This window comes from Garra rufa, chromosome 2 (genome assembly GCF_049309525.1).
Source record: "Garra rufa chromosome 2, GarRuf1.0, whole genome shotgun sequence".
In the NCBI taxonomy this organism is placed as follows: domain Eukaryota; kingdom Metazoa; phylum Chordata; class Actinopteri; order Cypriniformes; family Cyprinidae; genus Garra; species Garra rufa.
Window position 1 is genome coordinate 71,637,944 of NC_133362.1, and position 14,193 is coordinate 71,652,136.

At 43.3% G+C, this 14,193-nt stretch overlaps 2 non-coding genes across 2 annotated transcripts; both read left to right on the plus strand.

Annotated features, from left to right (window-relative positions):
* The first annotated feature begins 2,370 nt into the window (after nt 1-2,370).
* Nucleotides 2,371-2,453, plus strand: trnal-cag (transfer RNA leucine (anticodon CAG)). The gene has a single exon. It is a non-coding gene; the product is annotated as a tRNA-Leu (tRNA).
* Nucleotides 2,454-4,107: 1,654 nt separating this feature from the next.
* trnal-cag (transfer RNA leucine (anticodon CAG)) lies at nt 4,108-4,190 on the plus strand. The gene has a single exon. It is a non-coding gene; the product is annotated as a tRNA-Leu (tRNA).
* Nucleotides 4,191-14,193: the final 10,003 nt, after the last annotated feature.

A 14,193-nucleotide genomic window follows, 5' to 3' on the forward strand; every position in this document is an offset into this window, starting at 1 on the left:
CTTTCTGAGGTTGTGATTTGAGAAGCTAGTAACGGTAACATAACAAGTCTTGGGTTTTCTCAAAACTCATAAAATCCCATCTCTGAAACTGTATGAGTGTGCGTGTGAATGTGTGTGTGTGTGTGTTCGTGTTTTGAGTAGTTTAGCTTTGTAATCCTAGTGTAGTTTTCAATAAATCATTGTTTTCATTGAGAGAATTGTCTTGCCTTTTGTGTTCACAAAGTACTATTTTGCCTAGATCAAGCTACCTGGCTTTAGTTTCCCAAATTAATATTTAAGTTTATTTACGCTCCTGCCAATGAGCGTGAATAGACTTTGGAATTGATAAAGTGTATTGATTTGACCGATTCAGTGGACGACCGGTCAGGAAATATAAACTATTAATTCTAAATTGATTTCCCTGAAGTTTAGATTCGATTCTATATCCGAATCAAAATTAAATTTGAGTTAATTTCTACATATCTATGGGTACAGCAACGATCAAGATGTGATTGTTTACACTGTCGGTCATCAAGGATACGCAGAGAGAATGTGGACAGCCACGCTTTCGTTTTCAAAATTCTCCAAAAGTTTTGGTCCATTTACAATGAATCGCAACACCGGAGTTTTCAAACTAAACCACGCAAACTAAAAGCTGATGATAAATTTTGTTTTATGAAAGACCAAACAAGGTTTACAAGGACTGGACCATACTTCTCCTGGACATAACGCAAGTGGAAAGGCAGCATCTGAAAGTCTAAACAAATGAAAAGACTGACATTAAAAATAAAGATTTATATTAATTTATAGTATGAGTCCCTTATGCCATATGTTGCATGTTTTCTTGTTTTTTTTAGGACATAAACGAGCAATATTTTAGAAAAAAAAAGAATGGATTTGTAGCGTTTTGAAAAAATAAAAAATAAACTTTGAATGTATTATCGACAATATTGTTGTTTCATTTAACAATCATTGTTTAACATGTTCAGAATGAGCCAACAGACCATTTAAATAGGATAAATTGAATATAAACAAAATATATGGGTTTAGGCAAAAAATGTTATTTTTCTGAAAACTATTAAAATGGATTTATAGCATTTTGGAAAAGAGCTCCTCATTTACAACTACCTTATTCTCCATTGTCTCTTTTGTCTTTATATAAAGTGGTTAACCAGTGATCGCACCAACTCCTGCTGTTGAACTTCTGCTCCTTCACGATCTTTGTGGATTTCTAACCATAGATGCTGCATGTATCAAGGTTCACTTTTCAGTACAATCGTCCCCAACAAGTGTCTCAATGTTCTGCCATTCACATACATTGGCAGAGTATTTCCTGCCTCATCTGACCTGACCAAAATTCTGGATGCCCAGGCCACTTCTATCGTTCAAACATAACGAACGTTGTGTACACAGCAAATATATCATTAAATCATATATTTTTTTGCAATTCATATTCATATATTTGTTTACAATTTTATACCTTGTTCATAAGTCCTATTAAATGGCAGCAGCCTTAATCTTACAATTAATTCAAGTTAACAGGCTTGATAGTTTTTGTGTCCTATATGTATGTGTATTAGTATGAATATATACATGAATGTGAATTGCGAAATGATGACAGCGAGCCGGTTCCCTCTTGAATCCTTCCTTTGCGTGTAACATCACTTCACGTTCAAGTCCTCCACGCACTCTGATTCGATGTCTGAACAGCCAATCAGAGCGCTCTCTTTCCCAGACGACCCCGACAAGCCCGACGTCGATTCAACATGTTGAATTGGGCAAACTGTGGCCGACGCGAGCCCGACGAAAGCCGGCGAGAGCCGACATGGGGAACACACCGAACCGACGCGCTTCACCGACGCCCACCAACTGCCCGATGAGGCCACGCGGCCGATCGTCGGCTTGGTGTGTCCCGGCCTTTAGGTTTACGAAAGCTTTTCTTCCCAATGACATGTAATTTAATTTCATCGAATGCCAGCATGATACTAACCTCAAGAAAGCCTCACAAGGACACTGCCACATGTTACATGAATATGACAGGCATGCTATTACTGCATTCATTCAGCATTAGCCCAGCATGACCACTGAATTTCGATTACACTGTATATCAACGGTTGATCTAGGACTGGGTGGGAGTCAAGGAATTTACCTGGAACCTCACAGTTTCTCACAAAACGTTGTGTCGCCCGCCCTCCAGAGGAGCTGTAGCCTTTCGACTCAGGAGAAACGGTACAAGCAGGCGGAAGGGATCCTTCGGATTATGAGACTGACACGCTGCCCAACTGCGCCAATGAAGCCGGTGGGTTGACCGGTCTGAACAGCGAAGAACTAGCTTCTCTGTCCTTGCCTGTAGGTGCAGCCGCAACCGGTCATCTCCCACCACACAAGCGTGTCAGGATGGCCGAGTGGTCTAAGGCGCTGCGTTCAGGTCGCAGTTTCCCCTGGAGGTGTGGGTTCGAATCCCACTTCAGACAGACTTAAGTTTCAGCACGGACAACAGCTACGGCCTTCAGCCGCAAGGCTGTAACTTTGCCTTGTGTCACGTCAAGAAAAGCGTGTCCCTGACGCATTGATCGCAACAGCTTTCTCCGAAGCCTTGATTTGGCAGAATATGTGAAGCTGTCAACTGTATTAGAATCTAGTCAACACTTCACTTCATTAAAGTAATACAGCATTACTTTAAGGTTCACGAAAGCTTGCCTTCCCAGTGACAGGGAGTTTCAGTCCGAATTGTCCAGCAGGGCATTAACCTTGCCAAAGCACCACATTTCAGTCGACGTCAGAATTATTAAAAAGTGGCAGTAATGCCGACGGGTGTTCCGTTAAACTTGAGAGTTAATCCGTTGTATCGTTCGTGCGACGTCACTCCTTCCCCGATACCAAGTTGCAGGCACTTTTAAAGAATGCCTTGAAAGACTATGTCATGTCGTATTAGAATCGGGTCAATATTTCCTTAAGATGAAGGCAACATTGCTTTAAGGTTCACGAAAGCTTGCCGTCCCATTAATAGGGAATTTCATTTCCAATGCCAGCATATTACCCTTAAGAAAACCTCACAAGAACAACGCCACATGTTACATGAATACGACAGGTATGGTATTCCTGCATTCATTCAGCATTAGCCCAGTGTGAACACTGAATTTTGATTATACTGTATGTCAAAGGGTGGCCTATGACCGAATGCAATGTCGCTGGATGGGATTTAGGGAATTTACCTGGAAACTTACAGTTTCTCCTGCAATTAAACTGAGCTCGAACACACCGAACTGACAAAACTTGACTACAAACTAGAAGGTGTTTTCTTCGCATGCGTGAGGAGATATACCATTGCGTACCTGCAGATGGCAGTAGTCTGTATTTTCATTCCAAGAAGAGAACCCTGAAGTAGTGTTGCCTGTGTAAACAAATCAGCGTTTCCGAAGCATTTACTTCATCGCTCACCACAGCGATATTCAGTTTTGTAAAGATGTCTGACAATCAGCAAATGGCCCTGGCACTGTCAGCTCTTGGTTTAGCGACAAGCCCGACGGCGATTCAACATGTTGAAAACAAAAACTATCAACATGTTGAATCGGGCAAACTGTGGCCGACGAAAGCCAACGTGGGGAACACACCAAACCGACGCGCTTCACCGACGGCTTGGTGTGTCCCGGACTTTAGGTTTATGAAAGCTTGTCTTCCCAATGACATGTACTTTCATTTCATCGAATGCCAGCATGATACTAACCTCAAGAAAGCCTCACAAGGACACTGCCACATGTTACATGAATATGACAGGCATGCTATTACTGCATTCATTTAGCATTAGCCCAGCATGACCACTGAATTTCGATTACACTGTATATCAACGGTTGGTCTAGGACTGGGTGGGAGTCAGGGAATTTACCTGGAACCTCACAGTTTCTCACAAAACGTCATGTCGCCCGCCCTCCAGAGGAGCTGTGGCCTTTTGACTCAGGAGAAACGGGACAAGCAGGCGGAAGGGATCCTTCGGATTATGAGACTAACACGCTGCCCAACTGCGCCAATGAGGCCGGTGGGTTGACCGGTCTGAACAGCAAAGAACTGGCTTCTCTGTCCTTGCCTGTAGGTGTAGCTGCAACCGGTCATCTCCCACCACACAAGCGTGTCAGGATGGCCGAGCGGTCTAAGGCGCTGCGTTCAGGTCGCAGTCTCCCCTGGAGGCGTGGGTTCGAATCCCACTTCTGACAGACTTAAGTTTCAGCTATGGAAAGCAGCTACGGTCTTCAGCCGCAAGGTTGTAACTTTGTGTCACGTCAAGAAAAGCGTGTCCCTGACGCATTGATCGCAACAGCTTTCTCCGAAGCCTTGATTTGGCAGAATATGTGAAGCTGTATTAGAATCTAGTCAACACATCACTTCATTAAAGTAATACAGCATTACTTTAAGGTTCACAAAAGCTTGCCTTCCCAGTGACAGGGAGTTTCAGTCCGAATTCAAGCATTAACTTTGCCAAAGTACCACATTTCAGTCGACGTCAGAATTAGTAAAAAGTGGCAGTAATGCCGACGGGCGTTCCGTTAAACTTGAGAGTTAATCCGTTGTATCGTTCGTGCGATGTCACTCCTTCCCCGATACCAAGTTGCAGGCACTTTTAAAGAATGCCTTGAAAGACTATGTCATGTCGTATTAGAATCGGGTCATTATTTCCTTAAGATGAAGGCAACATTGCTTTAAGGTTCACGAAAGCTTGCCGTCCCATTAATAGGGAATTTCATTTCCAATGCCAGCATGATATTACCCTTAAGAAAACCTCACAAGAACACCGCCACATGTTACATGAATACAACAGGGATGGTATTCCTGCATTCATTCAGCATTAGCCCAGTGTGAACACTGAATTTTGATTATACTGTATGTCAAAGGGTGGCCTATGACCGAATGCAATGTCACTGGATGGGATTTAGGGAATTTACCTGGAAACTCACAGTTTCTCCCGCAATGTCATGTTGTCCACCCTTCAGATGAGCTGTGGCCTTTTTCCCTCAGGCGAAGGAGACAAGCAGGCGGACCGGAACAGAGAAGCCCGCTCTGTCGTGTAAGCGCTCTCAGCTATCAAAAAGCACCACGCTGCCCCGTGTGAGGCTCGAACTCACAACCTTCAGATTATGAGACTGTCCTTGCCTGTAGGTGTAGCCGCAACCGGTCATCTCCCACCACACAAGCGTGTCAGGATGGCCGAGCGGTCGAAGGCGCTGCGTTCAAGATGGGGAGCAATAGTCCGTCAAAGACGGGGAAGAAGGGAAGAAAAGGGGGAAGGAAGAAAAGGAGAAAGGGAAGAAGAAAGAGAAAAAATAACGAAAAGAAAGAGTGAAATGTGACGTTGGAACATAATACTTCCTTAGCTTGCACGCCACGATACTTTTTCAGGTTTCTTTGTGTGTGAAAATCGCGCATTTATATTACACTGTTTCCTATTGCAGGCGATCAACAAGACCGGGGTTCGAATCCAGATAAAGGCACCTTTTCGTATTGTTATTGTTATATTGTTAATTTCATTAAATAAATGCAATTTTGAAGGTTAATGAAATGTACATATGTACAATTCTTTCATGAAAAATAAAGAATGCCAATGGAACTGTGGTATTGTTGATGTTGATGTTATTATTACTTATTATTTTGTAGTTTATTGTATTAATATTAGCCTATTTATTCTGATTAAGCATAATATTATTCTTTGTTTAATTGATATTGCTTATTCTGATTAGGAGTTTTGTATGTTACATTCATTCAAGACACTTATAAATCTGTTATTTTTAATGAAAAAAAGATAGTATTTAGAATAAAATAGTCATTAATATGCTGAAAATTATAATTTCAATCATGCTAACAGAACAGCAATGAATATTAAATAAATACAATTATACTAACTATTAAATAAGTTTTCAAACAAAAATAAATGAAAAGGTAAATAAAATGAAAATAAAAGTAAAAAGCAAAAAGCAATAACTTTCCAGTTTGTTTTAATTTTACAATTATTCCAACAATACAGTAATGAATATCAAATAAATTAAATTAAATATTGAATAAGTTTTTAAACAACAATAAATGAAAAGGGAAATAAAATGAAAATAAAAGTAAAAAAAAACAATAACTTTCCAGTTTGTTTTTATTTTAAAATTATTCCAACAATACAGTAATGAATATTAAATAAATAAAATGAAATATTTAATAAGTTTTCAAACAACAATAAATGAAAAGGGAAATAAAATGAAAATAAAAGTAAAAAACAAAAAACAATAACTTTCCAGTTTGTTTTTATTTTGCAATTGTGCCAACAGAATGGTAATAAATATTAAATAAATAAAATAAAATATTAAATAAGCATTCAAAGAACAATAAATAAAAAGGCAAATATGAAAATAAAAGTAAAAAACAAAAAGCTATAATTTGCCAGTTTGTTTTTGTTTTGCAGTTGTGCCAACAGAATCGTAATGAATATTAAACAAACAAAAATTAAATATTAATTAGGTATTCAAAGAACAATAAATGAAAAGGGAAATAAAATTAAAATAAAAGTAAAAAACAAAAAACAATCATTTGCAAATTTGTTTTTATTTTGCAATTGTGCCAACAGAATGGTAATGAATATTAAATAAATAAAATTAAATATTGAATAAGTTTTCAAACAACAATAAATTAAAAGGAAATGAAAATGAAAATAAGTTAAAAACAAAAAGCAATAATTTGACCATTTTTTTATTTTATAATTATTCCACCAATACAGCAATGAATATTTAAAAAATCAAATTAAATATTGAATTATTTTTCAAACAACAATAAATGAAAAGAGAAATAAAATAAAAATAAAAGTAAAAAAACAATAACTTCCCAGTTTGTTTTTATTTTACAATTATTCCAACAATACAGTAATGAATATTAAATAAATAAAAGTAAATATAAAATAAGTATTCAAACAACAATAAATGAAAAGAGAAATAAAATGAAAATAAAAGTAAAAAAAGCAATAATTTGACAATTTGTTTTTATTTTGCAGTTCTGCCAACAGAATGGTAGTGTCACACCCTCATCACGTTCCCTCAGTCCCAATCACCGCGATCTGTCACCATCCAGCCAATCCCCACTGCACCACACCCGTGAACCATCACCAGAGTTCTAATCACCGACACCTGGACCAGCAATCACCATTCCCTTTAAATACTCACCTCTACCATTCACTCACCGGCTGGAATCAAAGTTACATGGACACCTCTCCTTGGATCTTCTCCTCCTCCTCCTCTCGATTCTCCTGTGCTCCATACGGACTGCATCTAGGTGAACCTGTGAACACATATTACCCACTTTAAGGGAAGTGACTTTTGCTCTTGCTGACGATTGTCAATGAACTTATATTTACCTGTTGGACTGTGTTTGAAGATTCGTATACCGAAGTCTATACTCACCTGTTTTCACCTGTTTGAAGTGTGCACGTCTGTTAATAAATATCACGAAGTATACTTACCCTCTCCTTGTGTGCGTGGATGTGACAGGATTCCAGCCGGTGAAATTACTACAGCTCACTCATGGAGGCGAACGCAGCATCTACCGATGCTTCTCCCCACCCATTTGCTGATATGGTGAACGTTCTCCGCCAGTCTCTGCAAACCGTTTCCACCACAGCCAGAACTAACTCCACGACGATCTCCAACACGCCCCTCTCTCGCCCCATGAGTTATTCCGGTGATCCGGGCGGCTGTAATGGTTTCCTCCTTCAAAGCTCCCTCTATATTGAAGCTAACGCTCACAATTTCCCTAATGAAATCTCGAAAATCTCATTCATGATTTCCCTTCTCACTGGGCCGGCACTTCAATGGGCGGAAGCGCTCTGGAATTCGGGAAGTCCAGCGCTGACCTCACACAATGCCTTTGTCGCTCACTTCAAGGAAGTGTTTGGAGTAGCTCTCACTCCCCTCTCAGTGCACGATGAACTCATAACCCTGCGTCAAGGCACATCTAACATACATGAATACACCTTACGCTTTCGTTCACTAGCAGCCAATAGTGGTTGGAATCACATCGCTCTCCTGGCAGCTTATCGTAAAGGACTTAAGCCACAAATTCGCAAGCACATGGTCATTTATGATGACAACGTACCGCTAGAGACTTTTATTAAGAAAGCTACAGGTATTTCGCAACATCTCTCTGCCTGTCCTTCTACGATGTCTGTGGCTAGTTCTCTCCCACACAGAGCGCCTTCACCCCAACGAGACATTGAAGAACCTATGATCACCGATTCCTATCGTCTTGACCCTGCTGAGCGGAGACGACGAATTAACAACCATCTGTGCTTATATTGTGGAGAAGCCTCGCACCTCATCAATGTCTGCCCAGTTCGTCCGCCTCGTCCAATGGTGAGTACAGTATCAATAACTCCTATCATATCTCACTTACCCCATATCGATGCCGACCTAATAGTGGACTCTCGTACTCTCCCCATACATGTACTTGTGGATTCTGGAGCGGCTGGCAATTTTATCTCATCGCATTTCATCACCAAACATCGAATTCCCACCGTCCGAAATGAAGTCAGGTATCGAATCACCACTATTCAAAACTCACCATTGGGCGATGGTAAGATCTCTCGGAGAACCAAAGAATTAACACTTGTCTCTCAACATGACCATCGTGAAAGCCTAACCCTTCTAGTACTCCCTCGAGCCAATGTTGATGTCATCCTGGGCAGACCCTGGCTTGCTACGCACCAACCCCACATCAACTGAAGCACAGGAGAAATCCTAGGATGGAGTGCGGAATGCAAGGACCACGGCTACAGTTCGCCCTCACTGGCTTCGAAACCACCACACCACTCTATTCCTCTTCACGCTACCACCATTGAGAGCCCCACCACTCATTCCTCAGTCACCATTCCCACCATCTATCAATCCTTTTCTGACGTTTTCAGCAAGGAACGAGCCACCCAACTACCTCCTCACCGGCCCTGGGATTGTAGTATCGACCTACTGCCAGATGCCAAATTACCCCATGGGAAAATCTACCCTCTTTCACGTCCTGAGCAGGAGTCCATGGAGAATTACATCCAGGAGGCTCTTCAACAGGGGTTCATCAGACCTTCCACGTCTCCAGCAGCGTCCAGTTTCTTCTTTGTCTCCAAGAAAGATGGTGGACTCCGACCCTGCATAGACTATCGGGTATTGAATGACGCTACGGTAAAATTTGCCTACCCACTTCCACTAGCTCCAGCTGCCTTGGAGGAGCTACGGGAAGCCCGCATCTTCACCAAGCTCGACCTCTGCAGTGCCTACAACCTGATCCGTATCCGAGAAGGGGACAAGTGGAAGACCGCCTTCATTACCCCGACTGGCCACTATGAATATCAGGTGATGCCCTATGGCCTGGCCAACAGTCCATCCATATTTCAAAACTTCATGAACGAAATCTTCCGTGACTATCTCCATCGTTTTATCATCATCTACATTGATGATATTTTGATTTATTCACGTAACCTCGAAGAACACCAAGACCATGTTCGCCAAGTTCTTCAATGTCTCCGTGAGTATCAGCTCTACCTGAAGGCGGAAAAATGCGAATTCCATCAATCCACCGTCTCCTTTCTCGGATACGTGATCTCTGCGGAGGGAGTTCGCATGGAACCCGGTAAGGTGGATGCAGTGGCCACATGGGCGGAACCCAAAACGGTGAAGGAACTCCAGCGCTTTCTTAGGGTTCGCCAACTTTTACCGACGCTTCATAAAGAACTACAGTCTCCTCTCAGCACCACTTACTTCCCTCTTGAAGGCAGGACGTCGGGTGCTACAATGGACCCCTGAAGCTCAACAAGCCTTCGACCACCTCAAGCTCATGTTTACCTCAGCTCCTATACTCAAGCATCCTGATCCATCAAAGCCTTTCGTAGTGGAAGTGGATGCGGCAGACGTAGGCGTAGGAGCTGTCCTGTCACAGTGGTCTGGTGAACCCCGATCCCTCCATCCGTGTGCGTACTACTCCAAAAAACTCACCCCAGCTGAACGGAACTATGGAATAGGTGATCGCGAGCTGCTGGCAATTAAGCTGGCCCTCGAAGAGTGGCGGCATTGGTTAGAAGGAGCCCAATTCCCCTTCACCGTGGTAACCGATCACAAAAACCTCCAGTACCTTCAATAAGCCAAAAGATTGAATGCACGACAAGCTCGCTGGTCACTATTCTTTGCTCGCTTCAACTTCCAAATCACTTATCAACCCGGTCACAAGAACACCAAGGCTGACGCACTATCCCGTATGTATTCACCAGATCCTACCGTTGACACTCCTGATCCAATTCTACCCCCATCTGTCTTCCTAGCGCCTATCCTATGGCAACTCGACGAGGACATCCGAACCGCCACCTTCGAGGAACCTGCGCCACCTGAACTTTCCCCGGGTCGCACCTATGTCCCTAGCAGTCACCGGCTCCCTTTACTGGATAGTACGCACAGGTCCCCAGGCTCTGGACACCCTGGCAGTAGGCGAACCCTCTCGCTCCTTCAACAGAAGTATTGGTGGCCCAACATGAACAGGGACGTGGATCGGTACGTCCGAGGGTGCTCGGTCTGCGCCGTCAACACCACACCTCGCCGCTTACCCGAAGGTAAACTCCAACCCTTGCCCATTCCCCGCCGACCCTGGACGCACCTGGGAGTCGATTTTGCCACGGATCTACCTCCCTCTCAAGGTTACACAACAATTCTTGTGGTTGTTGATCATTTTTCAAAAGCCTGTAAACTAATCCCTCTCAAAGGTCTCCCCACAGCACTAGAAACTGCCGAAGCACTGTTCCATAATGTGTTCCGAAACTACGGGCTTCCTGAAGACATCGTATCCGACAGAGGGCCTCAGTTTATCTCCAGGGTCTGGCGGGCATTCTTCCGACTTCTGGGCACCACAGTCAGCTTATCCGGATACCACCCTCAAACTAATGGGCAGACCGAGCGGAAGATACAGGAGATCTCCCGTTACCTTCGGACGTACTGCTCCCAACATCAGGACACCTGGAGCCAGTATCTACCGTGGGCTGAGTATGCACAAAATTCCCTCCGTCAGACATCTACTGGTTTAACCCCATTTCAATGTGTTCTAGGCTACCAACCTGCACTGTTCCCATGGACGGGAGAAACCTCCGAAGTGCCTGCGGTATCACTAGTTCCGGGAGAGCGAGAGGGTGTGGGACTCAGCTCATGTCCATCTGCAACGGGCAGTACGGAGGCACACGGAGAACGCCAATCGCCACAGGTTACCTAATCCTGTTTACCTCCCTGGAGACCAGGTATGGCTCTCAACCCGGGACATCCACCTCCGTCTGCCCAGCAAGAAGCTGAGTCCCCGCTACATAGGGCCTTTCACCATCCACTCACAGATAAATCCCGTCACCTACCGTCTTAACTTACCTCCACGTTACCGGATCTCTCCCACGTTTCACGTCTCCCTACTCAAACGTCACACTGAACCTCTGTTCCCTTCCTCTGCAGAATCGGAGCCACCTCCTCCTCCAGACCAACCTGAAATCCTCGGAGACAACATCTACCAGGTCCAAGAGATCCTAGACTCCCGGCGACGGAACGGCCGACTCCAATACCTAGTTGACTGGGAGGGGTTCGGAACCGAGGAGAGATCGTGGATACCCCGTGAAGACATCTTAGATCCTGCTCTCCTCGAGGAGTTCCACCAACAACATCCGGATCGCCCAGCTCCCAGAGGTCGAGGTCGTCCCCGTCGCCGCTCTTGGGTGCCAGGAGTCACCTGTGGAGGGGGGTGATGTCACACCCTCATCACGTTCCCTCAGTCCCAATCACCGCGATCTGTCACCATCCAGCCAATCCCCACTGCACCACGCCCGTGAACCATCACCAGAGTTCTAATCACCGACACCTGGACCCGCAATCACCATTCCCTTTAAATACTCACCTCTACCATTCACTCACCGGCTGGAATCAAAGTTACATGGACACCTCTCCTTGGATCTTCTCCTCCTCCTCTCGATTCTCCTGTGCTCCATACGGATTGCATCTAGGTGAACCTGTGAACACATATTACCCACTTTAAGGGAAGTGACTTTTGCTCTTGCTGACGATTGTCAATGAACTTATATTTACCTGTTGGACTGTGTTTGAAGATTCGTATACCGAAGTCTATACTCACCTGTTTTCACCTGTTTGAAGTGTGCACGTCTGTTAATAAATATCACGAAGTATACTTACCCTCTCCTTGTGTGTGTGGACGTGACAGGTAGTGAATATTAAATAAATCAAATTAAATATTAATTAGGTATTCAAAGAACAATAAATGAAAAGGCAAATAAAATGAAAATAAGTGAAAAACAAAAAGCAATAACTTTCCAGTTTGTTTTTATTTTAAAATTATTCCAACAATACAGTAATGAATATTAAATAAAAGTAAATATAAAATTATATAAATTATATATGAAGTATTTAAACAACAATAAATGAAAAGGGAAATGAAAAAAATTTAGTTTTCAAAACCAATAAATAAGTTAAATAAAAAGTTAAGTTCTCAAAAACAAGAAATAAGAAGTTTAATCAAATATTAAGTAAAAAACACAAATAACATTTTTTTACACAAATATTAACAATAGTGAACTCTTTTTGCTATATACACCACATACACACAAATATATACATTATTTGGGAATGGTTCTACGCATTTCCTCCAGCCACTGTTCTTTTGTAACAGTTTCAGTCTGTGGGCAGTACACCCTGCCCCTGTACTGGCTATGCCCCATTGCACTTGTTTTAAACTGCCCACACTTCTTACAAGTGTTTGCTTCAACAGTTCTCCTGTAGGGTCTCTTGGGCATGGTTTGCGGACTGGCAGTTGGTGCAGCAGGTTGTGAACTGGTGGCCTGCACAACTGTAGGCGGAATTATTGGCATCCCCTGGACCAATGGGATTCCCTGAACCATCGGCATACCCTGGACCATCGCCGTTCCCTGGACCATTGGCAGTCTTTGGACCACTTGCAGACCCTGAAGCATCGGCACTCCCTGAAAACTTGGTCCTGTTGATAGGACTATGTTGGGTACCATCTGCACTGATGCTCCAGGTGCTGATGGCGTAACTGACACAGGACTCTGTGCTGGTGCCTTGGGTCTGAGAGGGGGTTCCATGCTGCTCCGCTGGTTGTTCTGTCTCAGTCCGTAGACGTTTGGCAGCCTGGAGAGGCTCCTGAGCTTCAGGGAGGGACTGAGGCAACTGAATGCCCTGAAGCAGCATAGACAACTCCTGCTTTTTCTGTCTGTTGTTGTGCCACTGAATCAGTGTGTTCTGGTTAACCTCCACCAGCTGCAGTGATGTTCCTCCCATCACCAAACTGTTGCCCAGTACAAGCTGCCTTATCCTTCTGTAGTCTTGAAGGATCAGAGACCATCTTGAAAGCGCTCCCTTGCCTTTTCTTTTGGGGCTTGGGTGAACAGTGCAAAGCCTGATGAAGATGGTCTCCACCAGGCGGCAACAGTCAGGCCATTGTGCAGGTGCACTGCTTGCACCCAGCACACATCTGGTGGTGCTCTCTACTCCAGGGGTTTGAGTGGGCCTCTTAGGTACTCTGAAGCGTCCACTCAGCAGTCTCTTCTGATGTCGAGCTGCATACACCACCCGTTGCTTGTCCTGGTCATCCAGGCTCTGCCAAAGTGCAATTATGGTGTTGGCCTCCTGGTTGGTCAGGCTGAGGGCTGTGTGACCCCGGAGATCCACCAGATATTCTGCTAATCTGTCCACATGTTGATAACCAGGGACATTTTGGCTGTCAACGGCCTATTAAAAAACACCAACACACGGTACAATTAATACATTATCATATTTGTTTGATGCACAATTCCATAACAGATTATCATATTTTTTATCAGTGTGAAGCTGCTTTGGCACATTCTTTATAGTATAAAGCACAATGGAAAGAAAGCTGACTTGACATGATGTGTATTTGCAGCTTACTAATGACTTTGATGTTGTTTGTAGGGGTGGACCGATCCGATATTAGGATTGGAAAAATTAACAGATCCACGGGCCTCTTTTTTTTCCTCCTCCATTTCTACTACTACATTTGATTTATTTTAAGAAGTTTGATTACATTCTATTTTTGATTTGAATTCAGAATTGTTCTTTAAATAACAAATAAATAAGTATTCAATACATCACATCTGTTTTGTCTTAGTTAGGAAAGTAATGTTTAGTTAGGAAAGTCTGG